The following is a 23,326-nucleotide window of genomic DNA, read 5'->3' on the forward strand; positions in this document are numbered from 1 at the left end:
ACGTGTCCATGCACCATTCGTACACTCTTCCCTTCAAATCATGTTGTTCCTCGTACGCTTCGATTGTAATCTTTGCAAAACCTCAGCTGGTTTGACGCTCTCCTTCACAAATAACGTTACTATGCATCGACGTTCCACAGCTACAGACGCCTGTACGTCGCCATGATAGTTGCCGCTGCTGTACGTGCCGTGTCACTTCGTCCTCCGAAAGTGTAACTTTCTGATTTTTCTCGAGCAAAAGTCTCGGTCATCCTTGAACGACCCTCGTAAATTCTTGAATCATGATGAAATTGGAACATATTTATTTTAATAACTGTAAATGTCGTCTTCAATTAAATTTCGTGCGTCTTCTATCATTTATTTATTTATTTATTTTTTGCGCTATAACTTCTCCGTATTCTGAGCCTCGTCAACTCTCCCTACTTGCAACCGACTTGACGTCAGCGACGCGTGGCTAAATTTTCGCAATATATCCACCCTGCGGACGCCTCATTCATCATCCTATTTGCTTCATATCGTGATACTGGCTGTTATAAATCATTTTCACAACGTGCGTAACGGAACTTTTTATTCCCAAGGGCAGTAGGGGAGGGTATTTAAGACGACGGTTGGTTCGTCGATCACGTCCCTGATGCATGTCTGTGATGAGTTGCGGACATTCATGAACAAAGAAATATCCTCTTTTAGTATGCGTCTACGGGGTAGCGGCGATACGCTTTAGTACACCTTCTCCTTGTCAGGTTCTTCGCTACCAATACAACGGGCAGCCGTTTCATATGATGACTGACTGTTCACGACTTTCTACACAAAAAAAAACAGGAACAATGAACAAAGCAGGCAGAGCACATTAAGCTCTCGCACTTTTAACCAACTTTATGACACAATCAGCAACACCCACCCTTATACACTTGATAATCCGCAGGAAGTAAAAATAAAAAAAAAACGATAAGGGCAAAGAAATGTGACACGGCGAGACAGATATAACAGTACAAAATTAACGGTTATTATCAAACATTATCAAAATGAGCTGAAGCATTCTTCGCATCACCACAAGCACTATGGTAGAGTATCGCCCCTGGCGATGAAACTCCGCATTCATCAGCTCGCAATAAAGTTGTTGTTGTTGTTGTTATCAAAATTAATGTAAAACCAAATATAAAAACTAACCTCCCCCCGCACTTGCCGAGCCGCGTACCTCTGGCAATCAATGCCATCTGCTTACGGGACAAAACCGCAGTGGGTGTACTAACACAATTTTGTTCCTGCTTCGTGATATGGCATGTTTCCACAACCTGTCTTGTATGGATGTCATTCGAAGTAAACAATACTTTAGTGCCAGAGAAATCCGGCTGGCGCTGAAGTATTGCTAATACTTTATTATAATAATATCGTGTAGAGGAGATAGTATTCCTCCACACGAGTCCCGATCGGCGGTGATGGAATGTCCCAGCGGGCAGATGTTCGTGGCCTCGCGCTAGGACGGTGCCGGTAGAACTGGCTGGCAAGCGTGCTGTAGCAGAAGCGCGTCTTCATCGTAGTCCATGGGCCGCCACATCCTTATAATTTTTTAATGCTTTAGAGTCCTCGGTACGCAAGAATCGCGGCGTGGTGTGTCTATAGCCACGGTGCGGTGCGCATGCGCGGTGAGTGGAGAGGGCAGGAGAAAAGGAGAGTGCGCGTGGAGAGCGCGACGCGGGCAACCGGCAGTGCAGCTGTGCAACTGTGGTGGTCGACAGGCTCAGATGTGTCTGCGTGGGCGCGCCATGGGTTATGAAAGCTGTGCGAAGGAGCGGCGGCGAAAGAAGGCTGAGGCTGCGAGACGCCGCCGACAAGCTGAATCGGAGAAAGCACGAAAGGCTCGTTTGGCTGCGAATGCTGTATTGCGTTATCTTTGTGTAGGGTCGTATAAAGGGTTGTGTAGCGTTTGCGAAAGGTTGTGTAGCGTTGTGAAAGGGACTTCCCAAAGTGTTTTCAAGTTTTAATGCTAACGCATTTCCGTCGGATCCACCAATAGATCGACCATGTTTTATTTTTTATTTATTTTTTTCCTGTGCATTATCAGGTGTATAAGGGTGCGTATTGCTGATTTTGTCTTAAAGTTGGTTGAAATTTCGACAGCTAGACGTGTCCTGTGTGCTTTGTTCATTGTCCCTGGTTTTTAGTGTAAAAAGTCGCCAACAGTCAGTCACGTACCAACCGTCCCCGTACTTTTCGTTGGTGTCATATGCGAACGTACTTGATTTAAGAACATGATAAGAGCAACGGAGATATGTGATGTAACGTTTCTTGTTCCGCGTTAGCTAGCGCCGCGAAGCGACTGTGGCAATGAGCGGCGTACAGATGTGGACAGATTTAGAGAGGACAGCAGGAAGGAGTGGGGAGCAGGGGGGTTAGTATGCGTCCTGTGCCGACTTGAGGGGGAACTGTGCCGACATTCGTCTGGAAAGTCTTCGGAAAACCCAGGGAAAACCTGAGACAGCACAGCCGGTGGTAGGATTCGAACCCACCACCCCGCAGTCTTCAGCAAAACATTGGCTACCACCAAGGAGCGGGACGCCTTAACCCGCTCAGCCATGCCGCTGGTGTGATACAATGTGATGACAATGATATGGAGTGTTTTACCGCTTAATCTCCGGTATCCCGCATAGTAGTTGATACGACTGACATGACATGAAGATGGGTGGAATGTACAGAGATATTACGGATGGAGATCTGTAGTTTCTCAAGTAAGCCTGGTTTCGCTAATAAGCTCATATAGTTGCTGCCAACATGATAGCATAAACGACCAAGTAAGGAAAATGATATACAACTTCTAGCGACGCAATTCGAAACCCCCATAGAGTGGAAAGTCGGGCTATGTTGTCGCACAGTCTAAGCGAAGAGCCGGGGAGAGCTCGTCCGGTGTTGTTTTCGTGTTTTCGCTCTCCGTTCTGCATGTACGAAAGGTACTCCCGAAATGCTAGAATTCATCGACGCGTACATTATTCGTTATTATGCTTAGTGTGTATTTCTTCGACACTACATTGTGTCGCGTAGCACAAATCACCAAAACTCTCACCTTGATCCTGAATACCGGTGTTTGTGTCACAGCCTCTATAGTGGGCACAATCACACGCTCACCCCTACAAACGTGGTACAAAATCGCATCCAGTTTTGCCGAGTTAGTCCCCATTACAGATAAGCATCTAAGCATGTGCATTTAATGCAGTTGGAAATGTTGCTGCGATGAAAGCAGGAGCGTTGCCTCACGGTCCATAGTTGATCCCTGGAGGACCCCCTTATTTCCTTTTTTTTTTTTTTTAAAGGAGATCTACACAACGTTATGCGGGAGAAATGAGGGCGCCACTCTCGCCTCTTCCGTCCTGGCTCCGTCCCAAATGGGCCTTTTATCGGCGGGCGACCTTATACCCTCCTCCTTATTTCTTTTTCATATTTTTATTGAAGTCCGGCACAGTGTTGTTTGGTGCCGATCCCAAATTCCGCTCGAGTATGAATTCCAGCTATGTTGCTGGCCATGACATATTTTTCAACTCTTTTTGATTGCTCCTTCCCCAGTTTCTGCAGGAATGGGTAGAAGAGAAGAGCTGGTGTGACAGACGTCGTGGTTGAGGAGATTTCTCGTGAATTTGAATGAAAAAAAGAAAAAAAGAAATTTTACATATCCCTTATATATGTGTCTTATTCATCGCTGAAACAGTTTTTATTGCTATGTTGAAAGATCTGTGCATTTATCCCGGCGATATTGGAAATGATCTTGAAAGATGGCGGATTCTGATCGTGGCATGATAAAAATATTGCCTCGAAAGAAGGGTCGTGACGCGGAAAGGATCAAAAGAAGGACATGTAACCAACATAGTAATAAAGCGCAACGCACAAGGAATAACATAAATCGGTGGTACACTGGTAACATACACACACGAAAAGTTTATCAGTGCAGCACATAAGGTCCTTTGAGCTTCGAAATTCGCGGAAAAAGACAGGGCTGAAATACTGTGTTGCAGACGCATTCGATTTTCAAATTTTTTTATACGGTTGCCTTAACATTGGTTACAGGTGCTCTCCAGTTTTAAGGCAGTAGGTTGCCTTGTGCGGTTGCGCAAAATAGCAAAGCCACACGCTGCCCCTCGAATTTATTCATCGGGCGCCGTAGCACAAAATTCCCCTTAGGGAACTGCATAGTGTTTGGGGAGCTCAAGGTTCCACAACGGCAGACCTCGCTAAACATCAACTTTGGAAAGCTATCAGATGGCAGGCTTATTTGGATTCACGTATATACGTGCACTAACGACGCTTTCAAATCCACGAAGAACTAGTATATTTCTCCTCGTTTCACGTTTTCAATTCCCGGAATGCAGGAAAGGTCGTTTCGCGTCAACAGCCCGCCGTCCTCCTATTGCACGACCAAATCCCACCTCACATATATATCTCCCTTGAAGGACTCCTATGGGAATAAAATCCCTTCTCAGAACCATCAACCATTCCGATGTTCAACCGCAATCTTGGAATATCATTGCCGGGAGTGCTCCTAACCACGGGTATACAATCATTTCAGGGAATAACCCTATTTCTCTGTAATGTACTCCACATTGTTATAGAGCACACAAAAGTTATATATATATATATATATCTGAGCCTTGGTCTCCCATAACTATACTACCTCAAAGCCGGATCATTTCACGTTGGCCGCGAAGTGGGACCTCGCATTGTGTTCCTGCGCAGTTCCTGTTTCCCTTAACAATGGGGTTCCTCGCTGCATATATTTTGAAACTGCACTCATTATTCAATCTCTTTGCATTAAAGGTACCGTTCCGCCCTCTCCTTTGAAATGCTCCGCGATTAAATACCGACGAATGGAGCGTTAGTTCTACCTCACAGCGTTTCAAACTCGAAGGCCCCTTTTCTTCCTTTTTTTTTTTTTTCATTTCTCGTATTGTGTAGCAGCTCTTTTTTTTTCTCTCTCTCTCTCTTCTTATGCACGCGGTTTATCTATGCTGTTTATCTTGTCTTTACCAATTACAATTCCTCTGATTGGTCGATTGATGAAAAAGTTAAAATACGGAGATGTAAGTCCCGACAAAATCGAGACAGGCTATACACCAGAACACGTGAATAGGAAAGGTAGAAAAACAAGACAAATGCAACCGCAAGATGTCCAAAAGACAATTCATCTCTAGATAGTTTATTATGTGTCTTAATCATGGAAGGGGGGGATATATTTATTAGACGAAAGGAAAAAAAAACGGGGGAAAGCCATCATGGAGGGTTAAATAAAGTACGGAGCTTGTAATGAAGATAAAATGAAAGAGAGGACTGTTAGGGAAGTAAACTATTCATTAGAGGACATTTGATACGATGAAAGTTTATACAAAAACTCACAGTTTGTCCATTTGTTTGCGCATAAATTGTGAAAATTTAAAAAAAAATATTTGATGTCTTCTCAACATTTCTAATGGCCCATACCGCCTGCTTAGCATCCTGTGTATGTGGATTAGCGAATTTTTGTTGCAGCCTAAACTTCGTTACGATAATTATATTTTCTGCTTTCTATAACAATTTCGGGGCAGCGTATGCACTTTTGTATCCGTTTTAGTAAATGTGCCTTCTATACAGTTAATTGCAATACCCAGCGATATCCGCGCAGACCAATAAAACGGCGAAACAGGGTATTGACGACTCACAGGAACGAGCTGTTTTGAATATTTTAGTAATTTACTTAAACGAATCTGGAAGCTGAAAATTTTTTACACGATATTTTAGCACTCCGTGCATCATCGACAAAAGCTCCAGCGTCCGCCGTGCCAGCATTATTATTTCCAGAATGGAAGATGTGGTCGGTTCCTTATCTTGGCCATAAACCCTGTACGTTTACGGTAAAAGGATCAATTTCTTCTCATTAACTTACCATGACCCTCCGAAGCTTATCCCCTAAAAGAACTTTGTAGGATGTACGCCTTATCCAATTTAAATGCTGAAAGATAATAATACTATTAATAAACGAATCCGCACAAAGGCGTAATTAATTGGCTGGCACAACTGCATTTTTACGACTGCTTATAAGCGCTACCTCTGGAAAGTCTTCGTTCCGAAGGGTGTACCTAGAAACAAAGTGATCGAAATCCCTGTTGCAAAATGTACTGCTCTAAATAAATATTATCGGACTATAAAATGTACAGTCGTGCGCTGCAAACTGCCAACAGTCGATTTAGACTAACCTGCAATGCAAACACAAGCTTGAACTAACCCAATAATAAACTAACCAACATGCTGTATAACGTCGTGTCCGTTCGGATAAGCCTATAATAGTTGCTAAATTTTGGCTATCGTCCGTTAAAAGGACTTGGACAGACATTTAAAAAAACTTGAATTTGAGTGGTTAAATAGTGATATCGTGTTTTTAAACACGGCATACCATCTTAACAAGCAATCGATAACATTCTCGTTGATTTTTCTTGTTTCGAGAACGTTAATTCCAGATTGGGGATCAGGAATATCGAGGTCCTCCCGTCCCGGAAGTCTTCGTCTTCGGAAGGAAAACGTTAATTATCCTTTTTTTTTTACCGGTTTGCATTAGAAGGATAACCAAGAAGAAGTGACGACAGGGGAAGGCATTAAACGTGAGATTCTTTTTCTTCTTCGCCTTCACCGTAAGGAACGCAGATTACGCCGGTGAGGGAAAAAAAATGTGGGAACGAGGTTATGAGCCGTACGTGTGAAGCGGTAGCCTCGTCCACATTCAGCGCAAGAAGAAATGATGATGAGATAATGAAAGAAAGATGACTGCAGCATCATTAAACTTTCCACCCTGTCTGCAGATATTTCGTTCTTCCTATAGACTGTCTTTCTTTGCTTGACCGGAAGATACACGCCCCGTGGATGGAGCTGGAAGAAATTCCTTCGCGCGCATTTTGTGCGAAGGCGCATGCCGTTCAGATGTTTTTAAGCTGCATTCCCTGTTGCGCGTGTATTCATTTAATGTGCTCCGTGCGCGGTAACCTTCATTGAAGGAAGGTCAGAGGAAGATACACGTGGTGGCAGATGAGTTCGAAAAGTGAGAGGCATGATGCGGCAGTTCTTTTGCCGTCGCCGCTGGTCCGCATCGTCGACCGCGGTGGTACAGTGATTCATGAATATGCATGAAGGTCTACGACGCGTGGCTGCGGAATAAATGCGATCGCGTCTGCCTGTTCTTCTCTACTGCCACCATGATCATCATCATCATCATCCGCTATTTTATCTCTATGTCGGTGTATAGATCGTGCTTCGATAGACTCGTGTGGCATATTCTTCCCGCGCATTATCACGGATGGATGAACAACAACAACTTTATTACAAGATGATGACTGGGGGTTTCATCGCCAGGGACGATGCTCTATATTCCCCATTGCTGGTGGTGATGCAGGGAATGAAATAATGAGCCCCCTTCACAATAAGGATCGAAGTCCTATGGTGTCCAGAAAGGTGAAGAGAGCTTTGAGGGCAGAGCGTTGGTGGGCCGGATGTGGCCAGGGACCAAGCAATTTTATGAGAGAGAGGGGGCGAGAGTCTAGCTCGCTAAGGGATCGGGAGAGTATATACGGTTCGGGAAGATTGGTAGTGTGGGCAATGGAGACGAATGTGCTCTAGATCTACTGCACCGCAGTGACTGCAGTGAGGAGAGGATGTTATCCTGGTTCGCTTCGGAAAGCCGGTGACGTAGTCATTAGAAGTCAGCCAATTACGACAGTAGCGGCCGTAGCTATGGAAACAAGCTGCCATAAGCCGCATGGGCTGCCACTGGAAGCCACAGAAAGCCCGTATGATCTGCGGCCATTAGCTGAAACAGACGACACCCTGACTTTCTATATGTACTGAGTTGCTTTGGGTTAGTACATTCAATGACGCGGTCAAAGCGAACTTCCGGTATGTACTGGTCACGTTGGGTGTACCTCGAAATAAAGTGATCGAAATCCCCGCTGCAAAATTAACTACTGGAAATAAACGTTATTTGACTATAACATGCACAGTCGCGCGCGGGAAACTGCCAGCAGCGAACTTAGACTAACCTGGAGATGAAAATGCGAAAAACGAACTTGAACTAACCTAATAATAGACTAACCAACATGGTGTTCCGTCGTGTCTGCCCTGCTAAGCCTAACGGCCGCTAAAGCTTTGCTTTCGTTCGCTAAAACGACTTGAACAGACATGGAAAACCCGTAAATTTGAGTGCGAATACTGAATTCGATGACGATTAGACAATATTCAAACTGGTTAAATAGTGACACCGTGCTTTTAAACACGTCATATAATATCTTACGAAGCAATCGCGCATTCTCCTTGATTTTCCTTGTTTCGAGGACGGAAATTTGCAGATCGTGGATTTCGCAACCGGGGATATCGAGGACCACCCGTCATGTTGAAAGGAATCTTGGTGACCGGAGCAGCACGATGACTGATTCCGCGTCTCCTCCAACTCAGTTCTGTCTCTCAGGGCGTATTTAGTGCAACATAGTCGAGGCTCATTTCGAATGACGAGCGGTCTGCTTACGGGGCAATTTACGCCAGTACGGGAATGGGCGCTACACGACGGCGAGGCGCGACAAGACGACGCTCGGGAGCATCATGGTTCGGGATATAGCTCGTGCTCCGGTCTGTGCAACGTCAAGGCGGGAAATATGCCAGGCAAGCGTAACCGGTGAGAGTGTCAGTTTCCGTTTTGGCTTTCGCGATGTTGCCTTTGCCTTCCCGTTTACTTTAAACATCACAGAGAAAGAAGCCAGAACCTTTCATCTGTATAGCTAAAGACGTGTGTTTCGCTGTTTCCATGGTGTAACGAACGCGAGGGTGGTGAGCGCCATCTGTCAGTTATTCGGATAGTCTCGCATATCGGATAGATTTGCGACCGTTCTTACGGCAGCCGTAGAGGAAGAATAAACAAAAACAACCCAAACACTGGTCAGATTATCCGTTTTCATTCCTCAAAAGCCGAAAGTATTCGGTTATTGGAAATATGAGCGAATTGGTAAAGCATACTTAAAATAGTGATCGGTTCAACGAACGACGAGGCGTGAACAAGATCGCACATTTGTGCACGTCTCGTTCACTTCTCGTCGGATGGCGTCGGCGGGTGGGGGCAGCACGGAGCTCGACACGTCCATCTATCCCATAGGTTCTTGTATACCGCCTCTGTATCTCCGCGACAAGTCTCGCACTATCGTATCCATTTTCCGCCGATATGTGTTTACCGCTTCCTGGCTCCCTTCCGATATCGTGTCTGACATCTGTCACATATTGCCGTATCCTCGAAGCTCCTGGTCCGAAACGAGATAAGGGACGACAGGTGCCGCCTCGTGTGTCACTCATATCCTGCCGGTAACAACCTTTTTTTTTTTTCGTCCGTATGGTAGGGAGAGCTCATTTTAGATGCATCGATACCGACAGACCTTGACCCAGAGCACGTTGTTCAGCTCCCGGGAGATTCCTACTACGCAACGGCTTTGCTTTCTTTCTTCTTCTTTTTTTTTCGGCCCGGCTTCACAGGGTTCGCTAACGCTCTGCGGTCATTCCCGCGTATGTCGTATCTTTTTAGCTCCCACGTTTGCTGTGCCGAGATTTGACGTTAAGTTGGGTTCGGTTACAATCTCAAAAGAGAGCTTCACCGCATAACGCGCTCGGAATCAACAACCGTCATTGAGAATGATGTTTGGTAGTAGCCAAGGTCGTGCTGAAGACTCGGGAGATGGTGGGTTCGTATCCTGCCACCGTCTGTGTCGTCTGAGGCTTTCCCTGGGTTTTCCGAAGACTTTCCAGACGAATGTAGACACAGTTCCACGTGAAGTCGGCCATACTAACCGCCCTGTCCCCCACTCCTTCCTGCTGTCATCCCTCCATCTGTCCACATCTGTACGCCGCTCGTAGCGCCACATTTGCTTCGCGGCGCTAACACGGAATAAAAGAGAGTGATGTCGTTCTCCTTTGTAATTGGTTGAAAATGGCTCGTACGCCTCTTTGTGGCAATCTTGGTACGTTTAATGGGCACAAACAGGCGTAAGTACCTTCTGAAAAAGAAGAAAAAAAGTAATAACAATAATAATGGTGCCGTGACGTTAAACGTAAGGTTCGTCCGCCTCCCTCTCTCCCGAAATCCGGAGCGATAACTGTATCATTCGGCGCAACGATTGGCGTAGATCGTTTTACGCGGTGAAGTTCTCCGACAACGGGAGTCTGGGAGGTACCCGGGTTCGAATCCCGGTGCCGGCTGTGCTGTCTGGGGTTTTTCCTGGGTTTTCCTCAGACGCTTTCAGACATATGTCGGCACAGTTCCCCTAGAAGTCGGCCCAGGACGCACATTTCCCCAGGGCGTCAGTCGTGACGTTGCCCATATACGTGAGGCCGACAACGGCAAGCCCTTTCACCATCACCACCACCATCTCCGACAACGGCGGGTCCTTTCACCATCCACCATCTCCTGTGGGAAATACCTTGGCCATTGCAGGAACTCTACGGTTGATGATGTCATAGATCCCAGAGGCTCTTTCACGGAAAGACACACTCCAAAATTCGCAGCCTCGTGTGCTTTCTCCAGGAATCTGGCCTCGCTCAAAGGCTGTGAGTACTGCTCGGACTTCTCATCAACTCTGGCAGTGACTGCCCTAGATCGTAACTTTCGACCGTCTTCATTCCTTCATCTGTTATCACATCATCTCACCCCATCCTGGCTACAGTCGTGACGCAGCCCATATTCGTGAGGCCAACAACGGCAAGCCGGTTTTCGTCACCACCACCACCATCTCCTTTTCCACCCCTTCCTTCCACCAGCACCACCACCTTCCACCAGTCTCTCCTTTTAAACTCTAGAGCCGGCTCTATTGTGTTTTGCCTTTGAAATGAAATGGTTGATGTGTCGTCCATAACGGCAAGCCTGAGCAGGGCAAAAACACGCAGACAACACAACACAGCAGCTCAGCTTATAAGCTGCCGCGTTCCGTTGTCTATGTGTTTTTGCCCTGCTCAGGTTTGCCATTATGGAGTTCATCCACCAGCTTGCTAGTGTCTACGGAATTTTATCCTGTATGTGCTCGCGTTTTCCTCCGCTATTTCTGACAGGTCGATGAGTCGCAGACAAGTGACACACAAAGCGTGAATGCCGTGTCACCATGCTTCCTATCACGTCGTAAATGACAGGATGAATAATGATGGATGTCCGTTCTCGCAATATGTAAATGTTATTGTTCCAAGTACTGGAGGCATCGCCAATTCTTACCAATTACAATTTTCGCGCAGGAAACAAGGCACAGTACAGAAGGGAACACGGAACACGAGCTCTCCTCTTCCCGTCTATACTGCCCAAGCAGCGCAACATGTTGGCCCAATATTGGACCAATATTGCATGGCAACGTCGGCCCAAGCCTGGACCAATATGGGCAATGTCGGCCCAAGATTAGACCAATATTTGCAATGTCGGCCCAAGATTGGACGAATATTGGCAATGTCGGCCCAAGATTGGACCAATACTGGGCCGGTATTGCCAATATTGGTCCAATAATGGGCCAACACGTTGTGCGGTTTGGGTGTGTCTCGTTTCGTAAGCACTAATTTGCTTCGAAATCGACGTGTACCACAATTAGGCCAGTTTAACATAGTCGCGCGTTAGCGATGCGTAGTCAGCTCTTTTAACAATATCGGTCATAATATTTTTAAAATCCTCGTTACCACCGCGAAGCAACTGTGGCTATGAGCGGCGTGCACACGTGGAGAGGTGGAGAGAGGACAGCAGGAAGGAGTGGTGGACAGAGGTGTTAGTATGCGTCCTGGGGCGACTTCAGGGGGAACTGCGCCGACATTCGTCTGGTGCAGGAAAACCCAGGGAAAACCTCAGACAGGACAGCCGGTGCGGGAATTCGAAACCGCGCCACCGCCTCCCAGTCTCGGCGTGGAAAGCAGCCATCCTAACCACTATGCCTCGGGAGCTGGGAGTCATGATTGGATTATACAAGTTCCAGAACAGCTTATTCTTCATTTTCTCCTGATTCTTTAGCTTACGCATCGTTTCTGTTTGAGTTGAGTCTATAAGAAAAGAAGGAAAAAAAGAGAGAGAGAGAGAGAAACAGGCGCTCATTACGAGAGCCGGCTACTACAGATCACTTAGGAAAACAAAAGTGGCTAGGTACAATAAAACCAACGAGTGACAAAGGCACTCAGTCAGCCGCTCGCACACACTGTCAACACAGTGATCGTCACACTGTGTCCACTAACTTGGGAGTCCGCGCGAAATCGGACAAATGTTCTCTGCATGGCGTAGAACTAATGGCCGGGTGTCCAAGGGCCCAGAACCTTAACGAACATCGAAGGGTCTGCCATCCAGCCGAGCTAAAGAAGCTTGTACTGCTGATACCGTGGACAGGATAATAAGATCTGTGCAGTGTCCTCAACAGTCCTACAGGTGCCACAGTTAGGAGAATCTGCTTTTCCAAGCTTGTGAAGGAGACGTCGGCTGTAGGACATCGTTTTTCTTAACGTGCCGTTGTTAACCTAACCATTGTATATAGCTTATAATTCATCCGTCCATTATTCACAATTGTTTGGCGCGTCATGATCAGAGTCTCTTGCGCGTCATTAAACGTCAATTCATCATCATCAACTCGTCACGCCGCGTTGCTGCCTGCCAACTCATGGGAAACGTGACGGGTCGTTCTTCTCCTCGCTGCGGCCTTTTCAATGTAGCAGTTGGGAAGGTTCGTGTACGTCAAAGTCTTTTCGCGATGTCCAGCATCGGCTGCGTACATAGAAATCTTACGGAGAGAGGCTAGAAGGAAAGCTGGGGAGGAGGATCGGAGGAGAGCAAAGCACTTGAACGGGGTTCTTCTCTCTCTCAATGTATGCGCTCGGAGGCAGCCATATTGAATCAGCCGAGGAAACGTCGTGTATTTCCAGCCCGTGAAAGCAGCCACAGTTCCAAAAACTGTTGCAACACTTGCTCGGTTGCTCCTCTGCTTCCGTCGGCTACATATTTTGTCAGTGTCCGCTCCTATCCAGGCTTGTAGTCAAGGCTGGTTGAGGCAGCGGCAACGGCGGAGACAGCGTCCCCATGTGGCGTCCGTGTCGTGTCTGTTTCTTCGTGTGTGTGTGTGTATGTGTTTTCATATATCTTACGGTTTCATGGGTTCTGGTGGTGTGTTACTGTTCCAAAAACATTTTTGGCGTTGTGTTTGCTGTATGCTTACTGGATTCCTTTGTTTGCATGCGCCGCGGCAGCAGTAGCTAATTCAATATGGCGCTCCCCTTGCCCGTACGTCCCAGTTTCGGAGGTTTCCTTCTAGCATACTCTTTAAGATTTATATGGCTGCGTAGCGCCACCAGGCGTTGGATCCAATGATGTTTGAGAAGTTGACACGTTACACGATTGGTGGCGCGATTGGTGGTTCAACGGCCATTGGTCTTAATGATCATTGATGACCGTCCGTGTGATTTAGACGCCCTTTCTTACGAATTTCTAGACACGTCGGAATGGGGAAAAAAAGGAAACACTGTCGAGGAGCCCGCGATGAGGGAATCACACAGGTAACATGAAAACGGTTATAGGAGCAACTGAAGTTTATTTGAACAAGAACTTTCGTGCAAGAGGCTGCGCTTCTTCAGGTCATTTCTAGACCTAAGTTTGTCACTTTTTTCGCCAGTCGAAGCTTATGGATACACTCTATGGTCTCTCATGGACAGAATCGATCATTTTATTCACGAGATACGCAGAAAAGCAATCAGATCTGTAACATATATTTTTTTGCTGTTTAAGCAAATTTATTGAACGCAAGCGTATTTTGAAACTAAATGCAACTCGGCATATATGGGAGAAATGTTGATTGATTCATTCATTGACGGCTAACAGAAAGTGGAGATGTTAGTCCCAAACCACTCGAGACTGGCTACACCAGGACGCGTTATTTAGGATTCCTTATATATAAAACAAAGGAAGGGAAAGGAGGGAGGGGGAAAAAAAGAAGAAAGAAATGTTCGTCAGCGCTGTTTGCATAAAGTGTGTGGCTGTGATGAAACCGATGCTTGCATAAGCTGCGTACACTGGCGGGGGAATAAATGTTGTCACGGGAGCACACCAGCAATGTTCACTGTTGCACCCCGCTCGCGTATATATCGAAGAATGATCTGGCCACCGATGCCGGAAACCCATCTTCCCCCAGCGCGAACAAGTTGCCTCGTGCATGCCGGAATTTTTTTTCCCCTCTCTCTTATCCTCATCGAAGCCAGCGTGTGTATTTCGTTCCTCCCGTTCGTTTTTACCAATTCTACGCACACGTCGACGAAGGGTAGAGCGTGCATTCGCCATGTTTTCGCGCACAGCTGCTACATTGCCAGTGGGAGAAATGATCGCTACCTCTCCGCCGTCACGGGTTCGTTACTCCTTCTTTTCTCCGCATGCAGCTGGCGTTTCCTATATGCATGACGACCGGAAAATATGCTACGCGAATATGCAAGCAATGCGATGAAATGCGGTCTTACTTTTATATTTCTTCTTGATCTTCCTGAGAGTAGCCGTTGCGCCACATACGTGTACCTCACTATTCCCCATTCGAATCACTCTATTATTATTATTATTATCGATTTTTCGTACATCAGAAGAACCCCACGATAACGATACGATAAAGGGAGTCATCAAATCGAAGCTCTGCGTTGTGATGTCACCCGCTTGAAAGAAACAGGGCGATTAGCTTACCATGTCTTCGGAACTGCTATCGTGAACACCTTCCTATTACTAAAACTCGCTAATATTGTAATGCTGGTTGCGTTAGCTAGGAGTAGTCAGGTCGAGGATGAGATTGAGTTCAGTCAGTCCTTCAGTAGTCCATCGAAAGGAAGTGAAAGCTATAGATAGAGTTACGAGCTTCGACGTTACGTCAGTTTCTTCCTCACCATATTATTAATAGTGAGTTTTGGTATACATACGCTGTAGCATTTGCGTATAAGGGATAGCGTCGGTGGTTCTACGCACGCGCAATACATAAAAAAAGCTTCGCGCATTGCGCAGAACCACCACGCTATCCCTCACATACGTTATACTATACTCACTAATAGTGAGTTTTGGTATACATACGCTGTAGCATTTGCGTATAAGGGATAGCGTTGGTGGTTCTACGCACGCGCAATACATAAACAGAGCTTCGCGCATTGCGCAGAACCACCACGCTATCCCTCACATACGTTATACTAAACTCACTAATAGTGAGTTTTGGTATACATACGTTGTAGCATTTGCGTATAAGGGATAGCGTCGATGGTTCTACGCACGCGCAATACATAAACAGAGCTTCGCGCATTGCGCAGAACCACCACGCTATCCCTCACATACGTTATGCTATACTCACTAATAGTGAGTTTTAGTATACATACGTTGTAGCATTTGCGTATAAGGGATAGCGTTGGTGGTTCTACGCATGCGCAATACATAAACAGAGCTTTGCGCATTGCGCAGAACCACCACGCTATCCCTCACATACGTTATACTATACTCACTAATAGTGAGTTTTAGTATACATACGTTGTAGCATTTGCGTATAAGGGATAGCGTTGGTGCTTCTACGCACGCGCAATACATAAACAGAGCTTTGCGCATTGCGCAGAACCACCACGCTATCCCTCACATACGTTATACTATACTCACTAATAGTGAGTTTAAGTATACATACGTTGTAGCATTTGCGTATAAGGGATAGCGTTGGTGGTTCTACGCACGCGCAATACATAAACAGAGCTTCGCGCATTGCGCAGAACCACCACGCTATCCCTCACATGCGTTATACTATACTCACTAATAGTGAGTTTTAGTATACATACGTTGTAGCATTTGCGTATAAGCGATAGCGCTGGTGGTTCTACGCACGCGCAATACATAAACAGAGCTTTGCGCATTGCGCAGAACCACCATGTTATCCCTTGCCTACGGTGTCGCCGTTGCGTTTGTAAAGCCTGGTTTAGAGTCCAACGGCGCGGGGCGTAACGACGCGCGGCGCAGCGCCGTGCATCGCGAGCCGCCGCCGGTGAGTTCGATGACACTCGGCGCGGCGGCAACGCGCGACTACGCCAGCCGCCGTCGGGGAGTTAGAACAATGCTCTACATTTGCGGTGGCCAGCGAGCTGTGCACGGCGTGGGCTCCGATGGACTCGCATTTCCCAACATGGCGTCGCCCATTGAGCTTTTGATGGAAACTGTAAAGAAACATCCGTGCCTATATAATAAGCGACGGATGGACTATAGAGACAAGCAACTGGGAAGACGTGCGACTTCTTATTTAATTCAGTGTTCGTGTTTTCGTGTTTGGGGGTGCCAAACGTATTACAGTAATACCAACATAACAGTGCCAACGATGGGAACACGGATTGTCTTTAGTCGGATTCCAGCACGCGGGTACAGATATCATTGCTTTCCCACTACGAAATGTGAAAATCTCCGGTGCTGTTTACGTTGCGCCGGCGCCGAATCGCGTCGGACTATGATCCCGGCAGGATGAGAAAGCGTGGTGTAGCGAACGGCTGGCTGTCGGCGCGCAGCGCGGGCGGCCATGGGCGCAATGTATAAACAGAGCTTTGCGCATTGCGCAGAATGACCATGCTATCCCTTACGTACGCAAATGCGACAGCGTACGATATACTAAAGCTCACTATTATTCTCGGTGGAAATATGGCGATTCAGAGTTCCTTCGAAGTTCATTGAACTGAGCAGCACCCAAAATCGACGGCTTGCTGTCAAAGCTGTGAAAAAGTGTTCTCACGTTACGAACCGTGTAAGGAAGAAAAAAATATATATCTTTTCTTCTACTGATGTAATACCGGAGTCACCAGACGTAGAAGCACTCGAAGCCAAACTACGTTACACCAGCGTTGTGGGCGGGTCGATGAAAGCACCCGCTCCTTGGTGGTATAGCTCCAGGGGTCATGCTGTAGACTAGGAGGTGCTGGGTTCGAATCCTACCACCGGTTGTGCTGTCTGTGTTTTTCCCTCGATTTTCTGGCAGACTTTTTTTCAAGACGGGTTATCCCTGAAGTCGGCTCAGAACGTTCACTAACCCCCCCTCCCCTCTGTCTCCAGTCCTTCCTGCTGTCCTCTCTTCATCTGTTCACGTCTGTACGCTGCTTATAGCCACAGTTGCTTCGCGGCCCTAACACGGAATCGAAATCTAACTACGTTACCGGAGAACGATGACGCCGTGCGTGTTCGCAACACTCATCCGCAAAGAACTCTCGTTGTAATCATACCCCGAAGTCGGTAGTTCACGGGGGCAGACCTAAGCAGCACTACGCACATGTTTATGCTCTCTCTCTCTCTCTCTCTATCTATCTATCTATCTATCTATCTATCTATCTATCTATCTATCTATCTATCTATCTATCTATCTATCTATCTATCTATCCATCCATCCATCCAACCATCCTTCCATCCTTTGCTTCCCCTTTTCGACTGTGTTTTTGGACGCCACAGGACTTCGATTCTCATTGTAACGGAACCCATTACCTCACTCCCCGCTTCACCTCCAGCAATGGGGTAGAGTATCGGCCCCGGCGATGAAACTCCCCACCCATCACCCTGAAATAAAGTTTTTGTTGTTGTTTGATAGTTGGTCGTCTTTCGCTTTCCTTATTCTTTCTGTCCTTCTTTTTTTCTTTCTTTCTTTTTTTTTTTGCGAAACTCATTGCGCGTAACAACCTAACGCTCCCTTTCCTTTCTGCCTTGAGCTCCCTCCATTGCAGTCGGTGTTCCGTGATGTGTAACAATATCCGACGGGCAAGTTTCCGCCACCATCTCTTCGCTTTGACGTCGTCCCGAATATTTATCCGCAACCCTTTTCCCTCTCCCTGGAGAGTCTTTCGCTGCAGCGTCGTATTCCTGGGGAGACGTTAGTGGCTAAACGCCAGCTAAATGCCAGACGCGGTGCAACCCCACGGGATGATGTTTCTCCGAAATGTTCGCGGCGATTCCCGAAACGTTATGCTTAATACGGTTCACGGCCTGAATGGGACTGTTTGGACGGCTGCTCGTAAAAGGTCGTTGAATATGGTAACCTCTGTCCGGGGGAAGGAGTTAACATATATCGTAGAGTACGCGTACTCCACGAGGGGGATTCCAGGTTCTTTTAATGTCCGCTCGTAATTAGGAGGAAACGTGGGATTACTATGCAGGATTAGGAACGTGGTTATGGGAGTTGGCATCGTACCACGGGACTGTCAAATAGACGATTTTACGAAGATGCGCGCGCCACCAAGCGCGCGGCGCAAAGCAGCGTGGGAACTTTGAGGGACACTGCTCCGTCGTCTGCTTCGTTTTACCCGGGCTGACGCTGCTGGTGCGCGCACAGGAAATGTTGTTGTTCTTCTTCTACCTCCGCCTCTGGCCGTCTTGTAATGATAAGTCGCTCTACGTTCCCATGAGCCTTTGCGTGCCACAGGTGGCGCTCGCTTTCGTAAAAAGGTATCGTAGATAGAGTTGAAATCGGAGCCGCTCCTGAAAGGCTGGTGTGATTGAGGGAGTGAGTGAAAAAAAGAAAAAATATATATATACGGACAAATTGGCATGGCATAATCTTTAAATGTCCCTACTCTGATAATTTTCGCGGTGAAAGGATGTAGTATCCGTTACCAGCCCGTATTTAGTATGCCACGAGCTCTTCGCGTTGGGGGTATATAGAAGCTGTCGCTCGCTGACGCGCGAAGATGAAGAACGCGTAAAGTGAAATCTGAATGAATGGTGCTTTCATATTCACGAGTGACACTGCTGCCTAATGTAAGGCCTTTAAATTACATACGTCGAATATTATCAAGAGTAGCGGACCGCGACCGTGTGGTTCAGTAAGTAATGTTAGTAGAGTTATCGCACATAACGATTAAATCGATTGATTCATTCGTAATTAAAAGAAAGAAATAAGGAGTTCCTAGACGGATTTTGGTACAGGTTCACAGGATGAAGTGCAGACCACTGCATGAGAGCTTGCATCAGAATAAACACTGCAGCTTCGACGTTCCCTGATTGCTACATGTTTACCTAAAATATTCCTCAGAGCCTTCGTGCCTGCGTAAGACGGATACCCGAGTAGATGGATGGGGACTGCACAATGGCCGCCCTTGTAGAATTCATCAAACAGGGCGCCACGCTCATCTGTTGCGCGGTGAGCACTCAATATCTCTGCGACACGAGCAACTAGGCGTGCGTTCTGGCGTTTTAACGATTGATCTGCACCTCGAACGTCGAGGCAAACAGCGCCATGGAGTCGCCGTCGGCGGTGGGGAAAATTCCCACTTTAAAGGACCTCTCTACGGGAGTTCCTCGGAGGATCCGTTCCCTCCCGTAGCGAGAGCACCGAAAGCTTCCCCAAATACATGGAAAACTACTTCGTACGTGATTTGGGTAAACGGATAAAAACAATGGGGGGAAATGCGTGAAATGATAGAGGGAAAGCAAAGGGGCATAATCAAAATAAAGTTGTTGTTGTTGTTGTCGTTTCGTAAAATAGAAGCGCATAACGACTACAGAAAATTATTACGACTATTAAGACACTACGAAAATGCACTTCTGCTATGAAAAACACCAGTAATCTGCTATCTATGGAAACCGGTTAGTATCCGTATGATAATAGCGGACGGAGACAATTCACTATAGAGCGTACAAGTTGACGGATCTATAGTGATATTAAATGCTTATCCATGATTATTAAATGCTTCTGACGTTATCTTTTATTTCTCACGCAGACGAAAATTTTTCTTACTCTGCAAAGGAAAGAGAAATTTCCACTTTGTATTCCCTTGAGGAGGAAATCCCGCATCTCACTTTTACGACGATATCACATTTGCTTCTTCTCTATGTTCTGTTGAACAACATCCTCGGAAATCCGAGTTAACCTTCTCGATCTTCCCTCTTACAGAAGCGACGTTCAAAAGCACTCGAACGCGCAAACAACACAAAAAAGATACGGTTGTTTCTCGAATTAAACGCACAAAAAGTAGAAATACCACGTGACTGTAGCGAAAACATGTCTTCCTCGTGAACTTCTAAAGATAGAAAAGAAGCACGATTATACAAATAACTCGACGATAAACTGAAAGTGACGGGTACCGAAGAAATATGAGGAAGCGTAGGACGCCACTCAGCCGGTACGGTAACTTTAGCGAACGCAGCGCCACTGTCACACGGGCCGGTAATAAAACGCTCTTTCCATTAAAGAATGAAATTACTGGGGGCCTCGGAGCAAAGGTGAAACAAAGGACTCGCGCACGAATCGACTGCGTCCTTTGGTATTTGTCTCGCGGATAATCCAGTCGCTTCTTTGGCGAGTTCTCCTATCTATTATTAGGGCCGTCACGGAGGTTGTATTTGGTAACGCAGTTGTCGGATCTTGTGTCTTAGATGAAGGAATGGCGCTCTGAAGAAGGGAGAAACATATTGCTTTCTCTTGTTCTATTGGTGCGCTATGTTTAGTGGAGTTGAGGCGAACAAATCGGCCAGGTGAAATCTCGTGGATGTTTTTAGCGACAGCCTGACTTCTCTAACACAACGCTGCCCAACAGCGCTCGTCCCCTGGAAAGCTGGGTACGTTTATTAAGAAAAAAAAAAGAAAGGAAAGTTTAGCCTAGCAAAGAGCCAGGAAAAATGTCGGATTAAAGTCGTGCGCGATTGTGAGTTACGTGTAGATACCGCGTACATTTCGCTCAGTAGAACTTGGTAGATTTTGATACCTGATGGATACCTTTCGTACATGATGCGTGTGTGTGCAATTTTTCAAACCTGATTATGGCTATCGTGGCACACTGCAAGTGCCCAACGAGGAGTAAATGTGTTAAATGTAATCTGAGTAGATTACATCACATCACGTAATAGCCTAATGTGTATCACCCCGGGCAACATCCTGCACGTGCCGCAGGGTAGGACTTCGGTTAATTTCGACCGCCCGGGGTTCTTTTGACGGACGCCGGAAATCTCCGACACACGGTCCGGGAAGCAGGGTTTACCTTTACGTCCCCCAAATATATTGATGCAGTCCTCGGAATATCCGAGTGTGCACGCGTGAACGTACACGTTCCAGCTGCCAGTGAGGGATGTGCATTGTCATTTGCAAAACGTTTTTTTTTTTAGATAGTTTGTGTATCTATGCAGTTCCAAGCACGCGGAAGATTCCGGACCAACATTCTCGGCGTCATAATATTTCTGCGTATTTTATGCATATTTGTTCGGTCCGCGCAGCATATCTGCTTGCGTATTTTGAGAGACTTTTGTACATAAAGTCCCGGGCGCCATTTGACTTATAAAATATCGGTGAATGCTGAGCTGTGCCGGCGGAGACGTGCCCCGCACCGGGAACCGCATAAGTAACAGAGAACGTTAAGACGATTCTCAGCTCTTACTTTTTACATGACGACCTCCGCCACCCACCATAAATTCCGGACAAGAGATAGGTTTTCTGAAGATAGGTCCATGCCTCTCTCAGTTAAGTTAGAATAAAGAAAAGAACGGAAGGTGTTGTTCCATCGAAGATCCTATCTGTTTTTGGCAGTTATCCTCATTGCATTTGCGTGCGGGCAGCAGGAACGGTGGTCTCCCGGAGTTCCTAATTAAGAAACAGCGGTTGGAATTGAAAGGGATTAAAAATCTCCATACAGGATTCACCGTTCGAGCCTCTTCTTTCGGATTTCGTCAGCACAAAGTCCTAACTAAAGTGTCGTAATCTGATAGGGTGATTTCTATGTTTCCTTTCCTTATCAACTTTTCTTCTTTTTGTCCGACCTCTTTCCAGTTCTTTGGGCTCGGCACCCATTTGATGGGACAGTCGTAATTCCCTTACATAAGTGGCCGCGAAAACAGGCGATTAATATTCTATTCATGCGGGATGCCGCTTTGCATATCTTTCAATCTTGTATCTTTGCTATCTTTCCTCTCTGACTGTACGCGAAATCGTATTTCGTGGTCACGTCGTGTACCCGCAGTGTTTGGTGTGATTTCGCTTTCTCTCTCTCTCTCTCTCTCTCTCTTTCATTCTTTCTTTCTGCTGGCGTTCATCGTCATGTTTTTTGTGCACTGCGCCTCATTTACGATATGTTAAGTAGCAGACAACAGGAAAAGACGGTGTCGTCTTCTGAGTGCGCATTCCCGATATCCATCGTGTGAGTGCCAACATGACATGCGGTGGAACTCTCGTCCCGTGAGGAGTTTTCGCTTTTCCCTCCACTAGAATATTCCGTGGGTAAGTCGCTCGTGTGGACGCACGATAATACGTTTGTTCCGCAAGTTGCGTCGAATAACAACAGGCATATGTGATGATGATGACGGCGTGGGTGAGATTTCTGAATCACGATCAGTGATTCGACTATTCCTACTCAATTTCGACAGTTTCTTTTTCCTCTTTTTTCTTTTTTTTTTTTCATTATCTGCAGTGTGGGCACTTCTGCGACAATATACAACTCGTGTTTCACGTGATGTGCATTCTCCTGGATGTAGCACATAGGCGTATTTCTAAAGACAGCCAATCAAAAAAGAAAAAAAAAGAAGAATAAGATAGTGTATAGGTATTTTCCAGACTTAAAAATATAATAATTAGTATTCTACAAGTACATTTTTAATATGAACGAGAATTCGCATTACGAATATTTATTTAATCAAATCATTAATTAGCTGTGGCTTTTAAATATAGCCGGTACCCTTACAAGAAGGAAAGAAAGACTTTTGCACGAATTTCCTGGCCAGTTAATACCACCACTCACTAATCAGTCAATCAAACCGTAAAAAAAGTAATTTCAAAAAGTCATGCAAACCTTGTCAGAATGACGGATGACGTGGTGGCAGTGCAAACATCCATCTTGTCGTTGAAATCATGGATCACGTGTATGAAGCATGGGGGTCGACACATTGTGATCGCTGTTGAGCTGCAGTGCTTCATCTTGGTCCTGTGGAGTGTGTATGGCAGCGTAAAAGTAATAAGTTGGACCTACTTTGTGCATCAGTCAGATATTCTAAGGCATTCACAGCAGTTTGAATCAATACGCTTTACCTGTAATGTATGAACGGTAATTGTAGTGCAGGCATAGAGTTCTGTGATGGCAGATACAGTCCAATAATGTTTCGGATATAATTAATCCTTGAATGTCGTACGTCACTACATCGTTACAGAGTGTGGTGTGTTAAAAATGTGTAAAGTGACATGATAATTGCTTTTTACGTGTGTGTGTGTGTGTGTGTAGAATGCTCTCTGTTTCAACTTGTAGAGTTGTAACAGGGGTATTGCGAACTTAGCAGACGACACCGTCTTTTCCTGTCTTCTGCTACGGAATATCTTGCGACTTTCTTTGACAACGGGATTTTCGC

General features: G+C 46.2%; 1 protein-coding gene across 3 annotated transcripts in view; it reads left to right on the forward strand.

Annotated features, from left to right (window-relative positions):
• Window positions 1-23,326, forward strand: part of LOC135396990 (neuroglobin-like) — a 152,116-nt gene that overhangs the window by 58,277 nt on the left and 70,513 nt on the right. The window contains exon 1 of one of the 3 annotated variants that reach the window (XM_064628272.1): window positions 22,121-22,208. The exons of the other annotated variants lie outside the window; for them this stretch is intronic. The gene's annotated coding sequence lies outside the window, so the exon portion shown is untranslated. Of the gene's footprint in view, window positions 1-22,120; window positions 22,209-23,326 lie in introns of those variants that run through there. 3 annotated transcript variants of the gene reach the window in all.

The sequence above is a fragment of the Ornithodoros turicata genome, chromosome 6, assembly GCF_037126465.1.
Source record: "Ornithodoros turicata isolate Travis chromosome 6, ASM3712646v1, whole genome shotgun sequence".
NCBI lineage: Eukaryota > Metazoa > Arthropoda > Arachnida > Ixodida > Argasidae > Ornithodoros > Ornithodoros turicata.